This window comes from Pseudophryne corroboree, chromosome 8, assembly GCF_028390025.1.
Source record: "Pseudophryne corroboree isolate aPseCor3 chromosome 8, aPseCor3.hap2, whole genome shotgun sequence".
Lineage (NCBI taxonomy): Eukaryota > Metazoa > Chordata > Amphibia > Anura > Myobatrachidae > Pseudophryne > Pseudophryne corroboree.
The window spans coordinates 353,036,821-353,056,757 of record NC_086451.1 but is presented as its reverse complement, the minus strand read 5'-3'; positions in this window follow the sequence as shown (position 1 = coordinate 353,056,757).

The following is a 19,937-nucleotide window of genomic DNA, read 5'->3' as shown; positions in this document are numbered from 1 at the left end:
GAAGCTGCTTGTGCATCCTAGCCACATAGCAATGCAAATAAGATGCATTTTCATCAAAAACAGGCACCCGACGTTAGCAGAGCTACCAGTTGACTCGCGCCAGGCATCTTCTGCTGCATGGTGTAAGATTTATGTATCCAAGCAGAGGCAGAGGTCACAGTGTTAGCGGCCGTGTGAGTGCTGTGTGTGTGAGTGTGTTGGTTGTGCAATAGTGTTCAGCATATGTGTAACGGTCATTATGCATTTCATGTGTATAATGCATTAATAATGTGCAGCAAATATGTATAGAAAGGGCACTACTGTGTAGTCTAATGTGAATAAAGAGCAATATGGTATGATGTAATATGAATAAGGAGCAATATGGTGTGGTGTAATGAGAATAAAGAGCAATATAGTGTGGTGTAATGTGAATAAGGAGCAATTCAGTGTGATGTTATGTGAATGAGGGGCACTACTGTGAGGAGTAACGTATATAAGGTAAAGTGGTACTACGGTGTGATGTAATGTGAATAAGGGATACTATCGCATGATTAATTGTGAACAAAGTTGCAGTACTGTGTGGCATAATTTGAATTGGGGTTACTATTGTGTGGCCATGCCCCTTCCCAGCAAGAACACATACCTTTTTGGGCTGTGCGCCTTATTTAAATTACCGGGGGTAGGAAAACCAAAATAAGGACTGGTATAGGTGAGGGGCGATGGTGCTGGGAAAGAGGTGCAGGGTCAGAGGCGGAACTAGCGTTGGTGCTAGGGGGCACCAGCCAAAATCTTGCCTAGGGCATCATATTGGGTAGGGCCGGCTCTGCTCCCTGGTGTGACTTTAAGGAGTCACCTGTATATCAGTCTTATGTAGTTGTTTAGATTCTCTCCCACTATTCACCCTGATATATCTTCTGCACATTACAGATTATCAAACAGAAATACCATCTCTTTTTTATTTAATGGGCCCATTCTCTCACTGAGGATACTCCCGCATATCTCTAATTTTTATATCTCTTCTTTTTCCTTTTCCCCTTTTCTTTCCTCCCTTTCTCTTCTTTCCTGATTTTCTTTTAGCTGTTTTATTAAAATTAGAGATGAGCGGGTTCGGTTCCTCGGAATCCGAACCCCCCCGAACTTCACCCATTTTACACGGTTCCGAGGCATACTCGGATCCTCCCGCCTTGCTCGGTTAACCCGAGCGCGCCCGAACGTCATCATCCCGCTGTCGGATTCTCGCGAGATTCGGATTCTATATAAAGCCGCGCGTCACCGCCATTTTTCACTCGTGCATTGGAAATGATAGTGAGAGGGTTCTGGCTGGCGTCCTCTCACTTTGTTTCAGGGGGCTGCAGTGCAAATATCTTTATTCTGGGGACCACCAGTATATTATATAGGAGTACAGTGCAGAGTTTTGCTGACCAGTGACCACCAGTATACGTTGTCTGCCTGAAAAACGTTCCATATCTGTGCTCAGTGTGCTGCATATATCTGTGCTCACACTGCTTTATTGTGGGGACTGGGGACCAGCAGTATATTATATAGGAGGAGTACAGTGCAGAGTTTTGCTGACCAGTGACCACCAGTATACGTTGTCTGCCTGAAAAAGGCTCCATATCTGTGCTCAGTGTGCTGCATATATCTGTGCTCACACTGCTTTATTGTGGGGACTGGGGACCACCAGTATATTATATAGGAGGAGTACAGTGCGGAGTTTTGCTGACCAGTGACCACCAGTATACGTTGTCTGCCTGAAAAACATTCCATATCTGTGCTCAGTGTGCTGCATATATTTGTGCTCACACTGCTTTATTGTGGGGACTGGGGACCACCAGTATATTATATAGGAGGAGTACAGTGCAGAGTTTTGCTGACCAGTGACCACCAGTATACGTTGTCTGCCTGAAAAACGTTCCATATCTGTGCTCAGTGTGCTGCATATATCTGTGCTCACACTGCTTTATTGTGGGGACTGGGGACCACCAGTATATTATATAGGAGGAGTACAGTGCAGCGTTTTGCTGACCAGTGACCACCAGTATTATACGTTGATCTATTACTGGCATATAATTCCACACATTAAAAAAATGGAGAACAAAAATGTGGAGGGTAAAATAGGGAAAGATCAAGATCCACTTCCACCTCGTGCTGAAGCTGCTGCCACTAGTCATGGCCGAGACGATGAAATGCCATCAACGTCGTCTGCCAAGGCCGATGCCCAATGTCATAGTAGAGAGCATGTAAAATCCAAAAAAATAAAGCTCAGTAAAATGACCCAAAAATCTAAATCAAAATCGTCTGAGGAGAAGCGTAAACTTGCCAATGAGCCATTTACGACACGGAGTGGCAAAGAACGGCTGAGGCCCTGGCCTATGTTCATGGCTAGTGGTTCAGCTTCACATGAGGATGGAAGCACTCATCCTCTCGCTAGAAAACTGCAGTGCCACTCCTAGATGGGCCAGGTGTTTGTGTCGGCCACTTGGGTCGCTTAGCTTAGTCACAAAGCTACCTCATTGCACCTCTTTTTTTCTTTGCATCATGTGCTGTTTGGGGACTATTTTTTTGAAGTGCCATCCTGTCTGACACTGCAGTGCCACTCCTAGATGGGCCAGGTGTTTGTGTCGGCCACTTAGGTCGCTTAGCTTAGTCACACAGCTACCTCATTGCGCCTCTTTTTTTCTTTGCATCATGTGCTGTTTGGGGACTATTTTTTTGAAGTGCCATCCTGTCTGACACTGCAGTGCCACTCCTAGATGGGCCAGGTGTTTGTGTCGGCCACTTGGGTCGCTTAGCTTAGTCACACAGCTACCTCATTGCGCCTCTTTTTTTCTTTGCATCATGTGCTGTTTGGGGACTATTTTTTTGAAGTGCCATCCTGTCTGACACTGCAGTGCCACTCCTAGATGGGCCAGGTGTTTGTGTCGGACACTTGGGTCGCTTAGCTTAGTCATCCAGCGACCTCGGTGCAAATTTTAGGACTAAAAATAATATTGTGAGGTGTGAGGTGTTCAGAATAGACTGGAAATAAGTGGAAATTATGGTTATTGAGGTTAATAATACTATGGGATCAAAATGACCCCCAAATTCTATGATTTAAGCTGTTTTTGAGTGTTTTTGTAAAAATAACACCCGAATCCAAAACACACCCGAATCCGCCAAAAAAATTTCAGGGAGGTTTTGCCAAAACGCGTCCGAATCCAAAACACGGCCGCGGAACCGAATCCAAAACCAAAACACAAAACCCGAAAAATGTCCGGTGCACATCACTAAAAATGTTTAAGGTGTATTTTACGATTGATAAGTGGACAAGTCTTCTTTCATTTTGGGAGACCAACATATAGGTACTTGACATGTATGGCATGTAACGATATTGTGTCCAGTTGTCAGAAATATGCTGTTGTATTTGTTTGTCTACTACCCTAATAAAAACAGTTTGTACAACAAAATGGAATTACTGTAAAAAGGACAGTTCTATCATTCAATAAGCTGTGAGAAATTGAGTATACAAACATTTTACACAGGACAGACAATAAAACAGGAGTAGATCCTAATGTGGTAGAGTATATTTCCACAAGGTATATTTCTTCACAGACACATACTGTATCTTCATCATCAATATACCAGGCATAATCTCCTACAAAGATTCATGTAAATATGTTACATTTTGGCCATTTTTATATTTCAATACAGATGTCTGATGAAAAAGCACTGGTCAAGGTTTCTGATCTACATATTTTAAAACCCCAGGAAAATGTATTTTTCTGCAAAACAGAAAAGGTAGCTAATTTTTGGCATTTTGAGCTACTTTGAGTTCAAAATCGCTTAGTGTGTATGGCCGGGCAATGAGCGGTGAGCACTGATGCGCGCTCCCGCATCATCGCCGGCCACCGCCATCCGTCAACCTATTTTACTGGTCGAGTCAAGGGCGTAGCTACACTAGGTGCAGGGGATGCGGCTGCTATGGGGCCCGAGTCCAACACTTCCTCTGTACCTAATTGCTGAATACCGGCCAGGGGTGGATTTGTCCGGTCCGCTGCCCTCTTTGCTGGGCTGGCTGCATGGTAAGGAAGGATTTTTTTTATTGTTTAAGGGGGCGTGACCACGGTTCCATGATTAGGCCATGCCCCCAACTATGTCTGTTGTTCTCTGCCTGCCTACTCCTGCGGAATCCTTTGGGCCAGGGCTCTCTACATCCTCCCCCCGCCCCTCGTTTCTTGGTTACAGTTATCAGAAGTCACATACCCCGTACTTTGATACCAAAGTCAGTAGCAGCTGATGAAGTGTTGTATTGCTGCTCTGAGTCTTCCCTTCTTAATCCCCGATTCCTGACAGGCGCAGGCAAGCTTGTGTAAGCTACAGTATATTACCTCCAGCTCCCCGAACCCAGCCAGCAGTATGCATTCTAACTCCCACCTACCACTCCTGTAGCCAGTCCCCAAACCTCCATCCCCATTGTCAGCCTGCAGCCACCCCCTGTAGTCAGTGTAGCCCCCCATTAGCCAGCCTCCATACCCACTCCCCATACTGTACCCCCCCATTAGCCAGCCTCCATACCCGCTCCCCATAATGTACCCCTCTACAGCCAGCCTCCATATCCCCTCCCCATACTGTGCCTCCATACCCCCTCCCCATACTCCCGCCCTTGTGCCGCCATTCCCGCTGGCGACCCACTTCCCGGGCCGCCGGCAGGGAATGGCTGCACAAGAGTGGGAGTATGGGGAGGGGGTATGGAGGCACAGTATGGGGAGGGGGTATGGAGGCTGGCTACACCAGTTAGAGCCCTTGTGACACATTACACCAAGTAGAGCCCATTTTACACATTATTTCAGGTAGAGCCCCTATCACACATTACGCCAGGTAGAGCCCCCTTTTATACATTACGGCAGGTAGAGTCCTCTTTTACACATTACGGCAGGTAGAGCTCCCATTTACACATTACGGCAAGTAGAGTCTCCTTTTACATAATACGGCAGCTAGAGTCCCCCTTTTTACACATTACGACAGCAGAGTCCCCCTTTTTACACATTACGGCAGCAGAGTCCCCCTTTTTACACATTAGGCAGGCAGAGTCCCCATTTTACACATTACGGCAGGCCGAGTCCCCTTTTACAAAGAGAGAGAGAGAAAGTCTTATACTTACTTTTGCTCTGGGCCAGTAGCATCCATGGGCCAGCAGTCCTCTTGTCCTTCTTGCCCTATGCTGCAACTCTTCAGAGCGCAGGGCACTGTGGGTGGGCTGGGAGAGACGTAATCTCTCCCAGTAGACAGGGGCAGAAGAGGGGATGCAGGGAGATGGGGCAGACGAGCTGCAGCACTACCCGGCTTTATGTGAGAGAGGTAGCTGAGTGGCGGTGTTGTGTGGCGTGGGTGATATACACAGTGGGTGGGCGGCCGGCCGGGCGGACCCCACACAGTGCGGCGACACGAGCCAGCGGGTGTTGCCAGTGGTGTGCGCCAACAGTGCATATGCACACACTGGCACACACCTAGTTACGGCCCTGCCCAGTCCACACGCACGCACACACACACGCACACACACACAGCTTGTCCCCTCAAGTGACTACACACACAGCCTGTCTCCTACACACACACACACACACACACACACAGCCTGTCCCCTCCAGTCACTACACACACACACACACACAGCTTGTCCCTTCCAGTGACTACACACACAGCCCCTTCCCCTCCAGTCACTACACACACACAGCTTGTCCCCTCCAGTGACTACACACAAAGCCTGTCTCCTACACACACACACAGACTGTCCCCTCCAGTCACTACACACACACACAGCTTGTCCCCTCCAGCCTGTCAGACACACACACACACCTTCAGTGACTACACACACAGCCTGTCTCCTACACACACCTACACACACACACACACACACACACACACACACACACCTTGTCCCCTTCAGTGACTACACACACAGCCTGTCTCCTATACACACTCAGCCTCTCCCCCCAGTCACTATACACACACACACACACACACACACACACACAGCTTGTCCCCTCCAGTGACTACACACACAGCCTGTCTCACACACACACACCCTCCAGTCCACACACACCAATCCACACACACTCACTCTCCCCACCCTCCCCCGGTCCCCACTGTGCTACCTCCAGGAGAGCAGAGACAGACGCCGACAGTCCAAACAGCAACGTTGGGGGGCGTGGCCTAATTGTGGACCCTGTGGCCATGCCCCCTTTCAGGAAAAAAAAACCCATACAGCAAGTACCGATAGGCGGCCTGGGAGAGGAGGAGGCACAGGATATTCTCTGGATATAAAGGATGCTTACCTTCATATCCCAATTTGGCCATCTCACCAGGCTTATCTGCGGTTTGCCCTGCTGAACGATCACTACCAGTTCCAGGCACTACCCTTTGGCCTATCCACAGCTGCGAGGGTATTCACCAAGGTGATAGCGGAGATGATGTCCTAACTCCGGGTCCAGCGGGTCAATATTGTCCCTTATCTGGACGATCTCTTAATAAAGGCAAGATCCAGGGAGCTTTTATAGGGGGTCATTCCGAGTTGTTCGCTCATTATTTTTTTCTCGCAACGGAGCGATTAGTCGCTAATGCGCATGCGCAATGTTCGCACTGCGACTGCGCCAAGTAAATTTGCTATGCAGTTAGGTATTTTACTCACGGCATTACGAGGTTTTTTCTTCGTTCTAGAGAGGAAGAAAAAATAGAAGCGCTCAACACTAACTGACCCTGTGATCCAAGATTAAATCACAACTAAAGTGTCCAAAGGAATTTTTGATATAGTAAAATATATTTATTACAATACAAAAAATTAAGCACAATAAACCAGATATATATCTGACATAAAAACCCTTATCCTCACTGAAATTATGTTATCAACAAATATTCTACATTCATATCAGTTACAAGTGTCAGCTAGATAACTAGTAGCAATATAGTTGTAACAATTGTTGCAATAGAGTAACCAAGCTGTTTATTTGGCACTGTTGAATATATACTCAGACACAATTGTTAAATGTAGAATTAATTATAGATAAGGAGTACACTCATAGGCTCTATATACCAGAGCTGATATTCTGACACATCTCTAAAGTTCCAGGAGCCGATGGCAGGTGATAATGAATAATTAAATTACCTCTCCGGTAAGGCTGGCTGGTCCCGAGCGTCCTCGGGTAAGTCCAGAAAGCCTAGATTGAACTGCAGAGTTAAAAGCACTACCGTGCTAGCCGAAGTCCCGCTGTAGAGTCTGCTATCCCTGGGCGTGCACCGCCCGTTGCAGTTTGTAGGGAAAAGACAGGTAGATGGCGGCTATAATGGAGAGCCCGCTGCGGGAAAAAGCACCTTAGTGGAACTCCTCGATCTCCCTGGACTGGCACCGTCCGTTGGAAATGTAGGGGAGAGAGGCTGCTGGTTAGCCACTGGTGCTATGCGGAGATGGAGGTACGGCTTTATCCTGTCCTGGCTGACGCACTGTTTGCTCCCGTGAAAGAATTAACGGAGCCGTGCGGAGAGTATCAGATGCAACAATCGGTCAGTGAGGCGTAAGGGGGAGGAGTCCTGACGCGTTTCGTCACGTGACCCGTGACTTTTTCAAAGTTGTTCGCTCATTATTTTTTTCTCGCAACGGAGCGATTAGTCGCTAATGCGCATGCGCAATGTTCGCACTGCGACTGCGCCAAGTAAATTTGCTATGCAGTTAGGTATTTTACTCACGGCATTACGAGGTTTTTTCTTCGTTCTGGTGATCGTAATGTGATTGACAGGAAGTGGGTGTTTCTGGGCGGAAACAGGCCGTTTTATGGGTGTGTGCGAAAAAACGCTACCGTTTCTGGGAAAAACGCGGGAGTGGCTGGAGAAACGGAGGAGTGTCTGGCCGAACGCTGGGAGTGTTTGTGACGTCAAACCAGGAACGAAACTGACTGAACTGATCGCAGATGCCGAGTAAGTGTGGAGCTACTCAGAAACTGCTAAGAAATTTCTATTCGCAATTTTGCTAATCTTTCGTTCGCAATTTTGATAAGCTAAGATTCACTCCCAGTAGGCGGTGGCTTAGCGTGTGCAAAGCTGCTAAAAGCAGCTTGCGAGCGAACAACTCGGAATGAGGGCCATTGCTCAATATAGACCGCGCTATCCAACTTCTGTCACACCATGGATGGATTCTCAATTTACAAGTCCCACTTGGAGCCAACTCAGCGGCTCCTGTTCCTGGGAATGTGGCTGGATACTGTGGCCCAAAAAGTGTTCCTCCCAGAGTACAAAGCAAGAATACTTCAGGAGATGGTACAACTAGTTCTACGGCCTACTCAGATATCCATTCATCCTTGCATAAAGTTTTTGGGAAAGATGGTGGCCTCCTACGATGCCATTCAATACGGAAGGTTCCATGCCAGAACGTTTCAATTGGATCTCCTGAGCAAGTGGCCAGGATCACATATCCAGATACACCAGATAATTTGTCTGTCACCTCAGGCCAGGATCTCCCTCCTGTACTGGTTGCAGTCCTCCAACCTACTGGAAGGACACAGTTTGGGATCTAGGATTGGATCCTCCTCACGACAGATGCGAGTTTGAGAGAATGGGGAGCTGTCACCCAAGGGGCTCAGTTCCAGGGCAGATGGTCAACCCACAATGCCCTTCTTCCAATCAACATTCCAGAACTTCAGGCGATCTACAATGCTCTGCTTCAGGCCTCTCTTCTGCTCAGGGATCGCGCAATCCAAGTTCAGTCGGACAACGCCACGGCAGTGGCTTACATAAATCGACAAGGAGGGACAAAAAGCAGAGCCTGCATGCGAGATCCCTTTCTCGTAGTCCATAAGGGATACTGGGCGTCCGCCTCAGTGCGTTACTTCTCTGCAGGTTTTTTCTTTTACAAAAGTTACATGTTCAGCTGTTGCTGTTTTGTTCCAGCCGTTGCTGGTTGTTTTGTGTTATGGTGTGCTGGACTGGTGCGTGATTCTCACCACTCATTGTTATGTTGCTTCTCTCAAGTATGTCCTTTCTCCTTCGGGCACTATTTTACTTATAACTGCCTGTGGGAGGGGGCATAGAGGGGAGGAGCCAGCACACCCAGTTGAAGAAATTTAAAGTGCACCGACTCCTTTGGACCCCTTCTATACCCAATCATATTAAATAAACCCCAGTATCCCTTATGGACTACGAGAAAGGGATTTACCGGTAGGTATCAAAATCCCGTATTTCCAGCCTCTTTGAAGATCCATAGGACATTTAATTGTTCACTGTGTTAACCAGTGTTCTGATCTTCCAAATTTCCCCCTAGCACTCTTTCATATCCCTCTGCTGTGATAGCCATAGGCGTTTCGATAATAGGTGTAGTGTGTGTGGTGCACACGGGCCCCTAGGTCTGGGAGGGGGCCCACACCACACACTGCACCCATATAATACACTTACCCCTCCAGAATCTTGCAGCCTCTTCTGAGTGATTTGCGCATGCACACTGGAGATGTCACTGGGAACAAGGCACAGACGCCATGTTTCCATGGATCTGCGCTTGCGCAGTAGATTCTGGCATTATGACAGAGTCCACTAGCTGCCGGTGAGTAAGGGGATCTGCAATGGAGGCTGCACGCAGGTCCCCTCCTCTCTTAAAATGCCCCTGGTGATAGCTAATGGTAGACCTGAATATGAAGTGGAGAAACAAATTACACATACTTACTCTCCTGGACGGTGTGGTACTCACCATTTTTCGGTTAGACCCTGCACCCCCGAAGAGTGGTTGAATCTCCTGTATCATATCCACTTCCTCGTAAGGTGGATAGAATGGAGAGATAATACCAGGAAGGGTGTGTCCATATGGAGGGGACGGGGCAAATATGCCATGGTTTATATTATTTTAGTCTCTATCCACACAGATCCATGATTCATGGCATGTTGCCACGATAAGGGTGAGGGCTAATGACATGTATAGCGTGGGGCCTGCCCCTGTAGTGGACATTTGCTCTCCGCAGCACTTGCTGGCTCTTATCCTGCTCCCCCGCCTCCCTCCCATAGTATTCCGCCCAGGGGGTGTAGTTTTGCAAAATGATGCAGTTGTGTCATGACATTTTGTGAAACTCCGCCCCTCAAGCAGAGTACTATGGGCGGGAGGAGGGGAAGCAGGATAGCAGTGCTGGCGTCCTAGCACCAGTGAGTCTACACCCCTGGCAAAAAGCATTACCCCTAGCAATGAGCATTCCCCCTGGCAACGAGCATGACTCCCATAACATGAAACCCATGGCAATGAGCATTACACCCACAGCATACAAACCCCTGGCAATGAGCATTACACACCCCTGGGAATGAGCACGACACCCAGAGCCAGAGCATGAAACCCCTGGCAATGAGCATAACACCCAAAGTCAGAGCATGAAACCCCTGTCAACGAGAATGGAACTCCTGGCAACTAGCATGGAACCCAGAGCATGAAACCCCTGGCAATGAGCATGGAACCCAGAGCATGAAACTCCTGGCAATGAGCAGGTAATTTTAAAGTAATTAGAAGCATTACTATAGGGCAAAATGTATCGCGGGCATTGCGGTGTGTGGCATAATATGGTGCAGGGGAGAAATATATGGTGCAAGGAGCATTACTGTGAGCGGCTTAATATGGTGGAATTTTTTTTCCCTTTGGTGCCGAGGTCTGTTGGTGCAGGGTCAAAAACTAGGGTGTAAAGTAGTCTTTTCCTGTGAAGCCACGCCCATTTTAGCAAAACCACACCCACTTTAATGAGGCCACGTCCCTCGCCGAGAGCATGTGAAGCACATGGTGTCTATATGGGGGGGGGGGCACATTTTAGAATGTCTATTGGGGGGAGAGTGGGGCAAATTATTTTACTGTTTGCGCTGGGAGGCAAATTGTCTAGAAACAGCCCTGTACACAAGATATCAGACAGAGCAAGTCCAGAACATGAGCTAAGTCAGTACATAGGTTATCAGGCACTTCAAGTCCAGAACTCAAGCTTGGTCACTAAACCGGTTTTCAGGTGATTGGTTGAGGGTCAATCATGAAAATGAGACAGTGGGCTTTGCAAAGCTCAGTGCAGTGTCAAGGAATGGAACTTAATCACCTAGCACTTAGTGCAAGATAGGTTCCACCTTAATGGGTACAGGGGATGTATCTAGGGCATAGCCAGATTAAGGGCGGGTCGCAGGGCATACTGTACCCCGGGCCCACCTTTGTTAGAGGGCCCCCCGGCAAGAGCACATCGACAGCGCTAGCTTTCCCTCTTATACAGTAGCAGAACCAGACAGCAAGAATGCGAGCAGGGCAGTATGCATTGCAGGCAGAGTATGAGGTTTTAGGAGCTACCAATTGAGCTTTCCGACCAAAGGAGAGATTGGAGGTTGGAGAGAGCTGTAAGTAACACAGGAATCCCAGCTTTTCCTCCTCCCCAACTGGGTATCTGATTCCTGTGTAATCTGTTATCTAGTAAGGGTCTAGAGAGAAAGACACACATACAGAGTCCTTCTTTGTCCTGTACCAATGTGTAAGTAGTACAGAGACTGCTGCTGCTATTCTTGCATGTGACAAGATAAATTATAGATTTTTTTTCTATGTGTATGCTAAGGTTGTTTAAGTTGTCTTTGTTTCACTACAAGAAAATTTCATAAAATAGTTGTCATTCAAATAGGTGGAGCTATAAACAGTACCCAGGCATTATTAAACTATTAGTATAACTCTAATATACCCCATTGGGTTAAATTTAATATACACAATCCATACATCCTAACACTACCCTGTCCTGGAGGGATAACATGCTGTCTTAAGTTATAACTACAATCACCTGTGTTGAAATAGCTGTACATTTCTTAACTATTAAATAGTTCAACACAGGTGAGCCATCATATATTAAAAGGGAAGTCCAGATAGAAAGCATTTTGTATCTCCTGGAATGGGTCATGTAGGGGTGTATGCTCAATCTAAAATACACTTCCCCGCCTTCCATCGGGGGCCCCCTTGTCTTTAGTGCCCCAGGCACCCTCAAGGCTTAATCCGGCCCTGATCTAGGGGTCGAGACAGGTGTCGACACTATACACAAGCATTCGCAAGTGGACCTGATGCTGAAAGTTACTTCGCCAACCAGCGTCACAAGCAAGGATTATAATCCCCCATGGTCTACAGTATAACATCTAAACAATTTCTTAAAGAAAAGACTCCTTACTTTATACGAGCATGACGGTACAGCAGAACATAGTGACAACCATTGCTGACCCGAGACTGTTCTTGGATTCTCCAGTTTTCTGCTTTCTGACCATGACATGTTCCCGGTATCCCTTTGCCTTTCACCTTACTCGAACTTGAAATGTGACCTGACCTTACTTTGTGCTACCTGCCCCAAACTTGAAACTGTTACTTGACTATTGTCTTTGCCATCTGCCAAAACCACTTTCCTGTTTATGGATCTTGACTCTGCCTCACTCATTATTGTTACTACCAGTACAACTTTCTACTGCATCTCTCTACTGGTGTCAAGTCTAATTATTATCAGTCACATTCGGCACCTAATCAGGGGGTCACATCCTGTGGGGTCTTTGCTGTAAAATCCAATCCTTGCAGGAAACAACTGACCCTTATTAGACTCTGTGCCTATGGTCTAATAGTACAAATCTGAGCTGACTGCATCATGGACTCATTATCAGTGGTGAGTGCAAAACACTAATAATTGTATATTAGAAAATCACACCAGAATTCTACACAGATAACAAGACCCAAAGGGTTCACAGCACGGGGTACCAACTACTTAACCGTATCCTAAAAGAATTATAGTCATCATCCGGCTGAAGTACTGTCCCAGTCACTGAGCCAAACTGTTTCATTCTTTTTACAATGAAAGAGAGACCAAGCTCAATGTCCTCAGGCATTTGGCAGGTCTACAAAGTAGCAGAGTAACCTGAGGCTTTTATACCCCAATACTGGCATGATCCTAGACACAGTCAGCCTGTCAGAAGTAGAATACAGAACCTCAGACAGACAACTGGGCTCCCAGATTTAAGTCTAATCAACTTTCCAAGGTGGTCTGACCTTGGACGACTACTAATACGAGGGCGACCACTGAGCCTTCCCAAGTTCTTGGCAGTCCAATGCTGAACCATGCCTTTTACATGATTGCCCCTTTAAAAAATTTGTTGAGTTCGACCGGCATCCCGCACGGTCTTCATTACATACCGCCCCATACGTGACTTATTGCCATTGAGACATCTTGCATAATTTTACCAAATTGCATGGCTCAGAGGCAGCCTTTATTTCATAATAAAATATTAATAAAACTTAAAGTAATACATAAAAAAATTAATTCATAACAGCTACCATTTTATATTAATGTATAATAGAAGTCTTGCTACAACAAAATGATACCTATTCATTTGTTCAGAAAGTTAAAATCACTTATGTCCATATCCCATTATTCCTTTAACCAAATAATTCCATTTAGGCAAAAGTGGATCCACAGCTGCCTGGCACTTTAGGCTCAACCTGGCTGACCATTAGTGAAGTGAATCCCGCAAAGCCTTTAGACAACAGTAAAGCTGGGTACACAATGAGTGATATGTCGTCCGATATGCGGGTGCCCACGGTAGCCAGTGATGTTGCCAGGTTTCATATGCTGCACATAAAACCTGACGATATCGCTTGTGGCAACATGTATGCTAACGAAGGACGGAACATTAATTGTTCCGATCTTCATGAACATTGCTCAATGTGTACCTAGGTTATCAGGGAGCCCGGAAAAGTCAAGTAAAGCTGGGTACACATTGGAGCGATTGGTACCGAGCTGATATGTCGGCCCAGGCCAACATATTAGCTCGGTACACATCACTCCAGTGTGTACCCAGCTTAACTTGACTTCCCCGTGCTCCCTGATAGCTCTTTTCTGGGACTTGCTAGAGGATCTAGGCCACATAAATAACCCACCTGGTGACATTAAAGAGTACATAAAACATCACACTGTAAAATACACACTGAAACTGTTAGAATATACTACTTAGCACACGAGAAAGGATGCAGAGTGGATTTTATAGCTTTATTTTCATTATACTCAGCATGCTGCTCTAACCACGCTTATCTCATCTAGAACTTGTGTATGAGGCACAAGAAAACTCAGACATTTGTAAAGAAGACTCATTTTTAAATGTGAGAGATTTTTGGTAGTAATTGCACAAGGCATTGTAATGACTTCATATAGTTCTGTGACAACTATTACAAATAAAAGAAAACAATGTGGATTTTAAAGATCACCAACCCACATTAAAAGCCAACTGAAGCCAACTGAACAGCAGGTCAATGGTTTTACAAATCTAAAGTCATTTATTTGTTGGACAATTAAATGTATCACTTTATTCATTAGGAACTGATTTTCTGATTTTTTTAACTGGACATGTATAGATTTTGGAAACAACTTGCATCCAATATACTGTATCAATATATCAGTTGAGTGCATAGCCAGATTGAGAGGGTGGCGCAGTGCATACTGTACTCCGGGCCCCCCTCTATCAGGGGTCCCATAGTCAGAGCACACTGACATCACTAGCTCTCCCTCTTGTGCAGCAGCAGAAGCAGCCAGCCAGAATGTGAGCATAACAGTAAGCAGTACAAGCAGAGACACAGGAGTATCAGGTTTCATGAGATACCAACGGAGCTCCCCGACCAAAGGAGAGATAGGAGGAGAGAGAGCTGTAAGTGATCCAGAAATCCCAGCTTCTCCTCCTTTCTGCCCAGGTGTCTGGGTCCTGTGTAACCTGTTATCTAATGAAAGCATTTGGATATAGAGTTAGAGAAACACAGAGTCCTCCTGAGTCCAGTCCCAATGTGTAAGAAGCACAAAGGCTGCTGCTGTTGCATTCTGGCAAAATAAATTATATATTTTATTTTTCTATGTGTATTTTTAAGATTGTTTAAGTTGTCTTTCTTCTACTACAGGAAAACTTTATAATATAGTTGTCTCTCAATTAGCTGGAGCTATAAACAGTACCCAGGCATTATTAAACTATTAGTTTAAATCTAATATACACCATTGGTTTAAATTTAATATACACAATCCATATCTCCAAACATGACTCTTTACAGGAGGGATACAATACTCTCTACCTGATGCTCCCTCTTAATTTATGATTGCAATTTCCTCTGTTGAAATACCTTTCTTATCAATTAAATAGTCCAACACAGGTGACACCAATCATATATTAAGAGGGAAGTCCAGGTAGAGAGCATTTTGTCCCTTCTGCAATGGGTTATGTTGGGAGGTATGCACAGTCTAATAACCTCCCCATCCCCCCCCCCCTTCCCACCTCCTTCCCCTTGGCCCCCCTGTTTCAATTGCCCTGGGCCTCCTCAAGGCTTAATCCATCCCTGGTTGAGTGTCCAAGTATTGAATAATTACTTAAAATAATTTAATATAATTTTATACTTTTATTATTTTTTCAAACAAAACAAAAGCCTTACAATCAGTTGTAGGATGGGATCCTAAGTCATTATTTATAAACTCCACAACCTTATACCAAAATGTAGACATTTTCTTAACACCAAAAGTTATGTATTAAATTGGCCCGTGAGACTTTTCATTTCAGACACATACTGTAGCCATCTATGTTGACTCTGTGTAATATCAGCTCTAGTCTTCATTATTGTAGTATGCACTTTGCTTTACCATAGCTGAACTTAAAGATTTCATGCTACAATATAGTCAAAGTGCCAAGGTAAATACTCAAGTCAAAATGGGTAAATCGCCCAAATCTCGACATCTACTGCAAAACACATTCTACTACATTTGGCCTTTAGAATCTTTGAGACTAGGAACATCCTTTTTTTCAAATGTTGAATATTCCCTACTAAACAGACGTGGAGTCAGTATGAATAAGGCCTGCATATACATATTAGATTCTAAACATGGGTAAGAAAAAACAATTTGTGTTCCCTAATACACACTGAGTGAAAAGTAATACTACATAATAATCAGATAATACAGAGATCTTAGTTGCGTATATCTGCAGATACAGGGTTAAGCCCCCAGGCCGATCGGCAAGGCGTCTCCGTCACTGGGGGTCCCTAATACTAGGCATGGGTCCAGAGTGCAGGACCCCACCACATCGGCACAGGTCAGCTACCCCAGGTCAGCACACCGGTGAAAATTAATAAGGGTTAATAAGAAGCACATAAGTGCTATGTAAGTGAAATGTGATTAAAATAATGCAAAAATATATACAAAGTGATAGGGAAAATCATAAGTGTTAATAAAGTGCTAGGGTGTGCCGACCTGAAGCCGCCCAGCCATACCGACATAGCGCCACCGCACCCCACCCTCACCCCATAAATAATTACAAATATGTCTGGGTCTGAATGCCCAGTGTAAGGCCACATGATAATGGCTCCTACAGCATCTGAGAGCCAGCTTACCTGGAGACACACCTAACTTCTCCAATGGTACTCTGGAGTCAGCAATCACTCCTAATGCTGACCCATCCATGCCTCTCTAAATACAATGCACATATATTGGTAAGCTGCTCAATCAGATTGTGATGTCACTCAGGTGCTAAAAGGGAGGGGTAATTCTGGGTAAGAAAAAACTATTTGTGTTCCCTAATGCACACTGAGTGAAAAGTAACACCAAATAGTCACCCTGACAGGTCTGTCAGTCAAAAGCTATTAAACCAGTCTGTGAAGATACTCCCTCTTGAGCTCACACCTTGCAAAAGGTGAGGGAGTATCTAGAGCAGTGATTTTCAACCTTTCACGACTCGTGGCACGCCTAACAAGACTTTAAAATTCCCAAGGCACACTATCTTTACCCATGGGGGGAAAAAAACAACATATGTCCCCACAGATATCAAATACATTGGCCTCAACATTTATCGAACACACTGGGCCCCACAATAATTCCACACTGCCCCCCCCCCACAAACACACACACAGTAATGGCACACACACTGCACCCCTCACAGCCCCCACAGTAATGGCACACATACTGCCCCCTCCTTCCCTGTAATAGTATACTACTCACAGCCCCCACTGTAATGTCAGCCCGAAGTCCTGTATATCAGAGCTGTAGTAGGATTAGGACAGGGCAGTCCGCACGCTGCAGCATACACCAGCACCAAGCGCAGCGGGAATGAGACGTAGTATGAGTGACCTATCAGCACGTCACCATAGGTCACGGACTGGGCAGCAGGAAAGCTGACTGTGCTGGCCATGCACGACGACAGGAGAAGGATCCATGTATCGCAGGCTGATGGCGGCAGAGCACTGTCGGCGGGCGGCGGCGCACTGTGCAGGGCATCTCTGGTGGCCGGTGAGCCGCGTGAACGGCAGGCTGCGGCACACCTGACAACCGCTGGCGGCACACTAGTGTGCCGCGGCACAGCGGTTGAAAAACGCTGATCTAGAGTTATCATTGTATATCAAACACACTGGATGTAACTTATTGGCATTATTTTAGAGAATTTTTATGTAAGCACTACAAGATGAACTATGTGTGACATCTATTTGTTCAAATATGTGTTATTAAACTAATTTTTTACTAATTGGCCTTGGGCCTCTTGTTTGGGTGACTATTTGGTGAGGGGAGTCTGTTACAGGTCCCCAAATATAAGCATTCTCCAGTATACAATCAATACCTATGGGAATTTCATTGGAAGAACTATCGTAAATACACTCTACCTAGTGCGCCTGGGAAATTGTGTTTTTATCATATCTATATATATATATATATATCCAGAGAGAGAAAAGATACATAATAACAACACTATGCATTCATAGTGTAGAATATTTTGAGTTAATGTCAAATATGTGCCACCACCATCACACAATGTAGGCGTACTAGACTTATGATGTAATATGGCTTACTTGAAGTTCTATTTCTCTTCCCATAAATTGACAACTTCATTTTTAATACGTCCCACATAAAGCTTGGATTCCCACATATGGGAAAATATCAAGAAAAAGGTACATTTTTATTATATTTTGTATTGATATAAATCCAAGCTATGGAAATATCATAAAAGAATATATATTTTACACCTCTTTAAGTGCCGTCAGAATAAAAGAGCAACAGGCGAATATGGGACGAAAAGTTCTCAGTCCATGTTAATGAAATGCTCCCACTTTAGAAAATAATCAGATATGTATAAAAACAAAGAAGCCCCGACAGAATGTTTGGGAGGGGTTGGTAATGGAATCCCGGTGGTCGAACCTCAGGTTCCCGGCCGCCAGTATGCCGGCAGCAGGGCGAGTGCTAGAAAGCCCCTTGCGAGCTTGCTGTGCTCGCCACACTGCGGGCTTGGTGGCTTGCTGCACTTGCCACAAGTTCAGTTCGCACTCTATGGGTGTCGTGGACACCCAAAAGTAGGACTAGCATTGGCGCAGCTGTCTGCATTCTCAGTGGTCAGGATCACGGCATCGGTATTCTGACCGGCGGAATCTTGAACCCGGGATAGTAACTACATCCCATTTGGGAGATGGCATAATACAATTTATTAGTAGAAAGATGCTACAGTAACTTACAGTTTTACATTTTCTGCTTTACATTATTTTTACAATTATTATTATTATTATTATCCTTTATTTATATGGCACCACAAGGGTTCCGCAGCGCCCAATTACAGAGTACATATGCACATTATCAAAACAGGAAAACAGTGACTTACAGTTGAAGACAATATAGGACAAATACAGGGTAACTAAGCATAACTACATCAGTAGACGACACTGAGATAAGTATCAAGGTGGCCAAAAAACTGCTGGATTTGGGCAGTTGAGGATTATTAAAGTAAGAAAAGGATAAGCACATGAGGGAAGAGGGCCCTACTCGTGAGAGCTTACATTCTAAAGGGGTGACACAGATGGGGTAGACCGAGCATGGGACAGGGGGTTAGGATGTGATTTGGCTGGGTTTAGTAAAGATTTGATTAATACCGAAGCAAAAAGTCCAAAGTACTTCTTAGCAGTGGTTAGAAAATAATAAAAAAATACAAACAATACACAAGGTATATTAATTTTTTTTTTAAACACAACCTTATTTGGAGTCATTCTGGGTGGAATGTTTTTGCTTTTGAGGAGAAATAAGCAAAAACAGCAAGATATAATCTGTGTGGTCAATGCACAAAAATAAATTACAGACATTGATGTGACCAGCCCAAAAAAGCAACAATACAGGCTGAGCACAGAGGTGGCAAACGCCTCAGCAGTGAACAGGATAACAGAGCTAATGGGAAAAAAATATGGTTCATCTTGGGTACAACCCTTAAAATATGCTACATAAACCAGTAAGATATAATCAACTTACATATAAATGAAAGTGCAAGAAATGCGACAAAGCTCTTGGTACAGTGACCGGAAACTTTGCAAGCAGGGCTTGTAGATAGATCTCCAGATCTATCATTATTTGTAAGTTACCGTTTTATGGTAAATGTATAGTGATTTGTTATCCATGGTTCAGTAAATAAAAGTTTTGTAGTCAAACGTTAACCATAAATGTGCCCCTTGTTCTCCAACTACTTATCCTTCGGGCTACACTTTTCATGGCTTCTTTTACCTCCTGGTTCCTCAGGGTGTATATCATGGGATTCAGTAGAGGAGTCACTATCGACGGAAAAATAGAGAGTATTTTATATAAGGGTAAGAAATTGTCTGCTGTGGGCCAGACAAACATGAAGATTGCGGTACCATAAAAAAGAAAAACAACAATTAGGTGAGATGCACATGTGGAAAAGGTCTTGTGTCTACCAACAGAAGATGGAAACTGAGCTGTGGTTCTGATGATACAAACATAGGATGCAATAATGATAAGAAAACAGCCCAATATTACAATACAAGCTTCAGCAAAAAACTGATTCTCGATCCTCGTTGTGTCAGAGCAGGACAACTTAATCAGTGGTGCAAAGTCACAGTAATAGTGATCAATCTCAATAGTACAAAATGTAAGCATGGATATCTGTACTGTAGGGATAACAATTATAATAAAACCAAA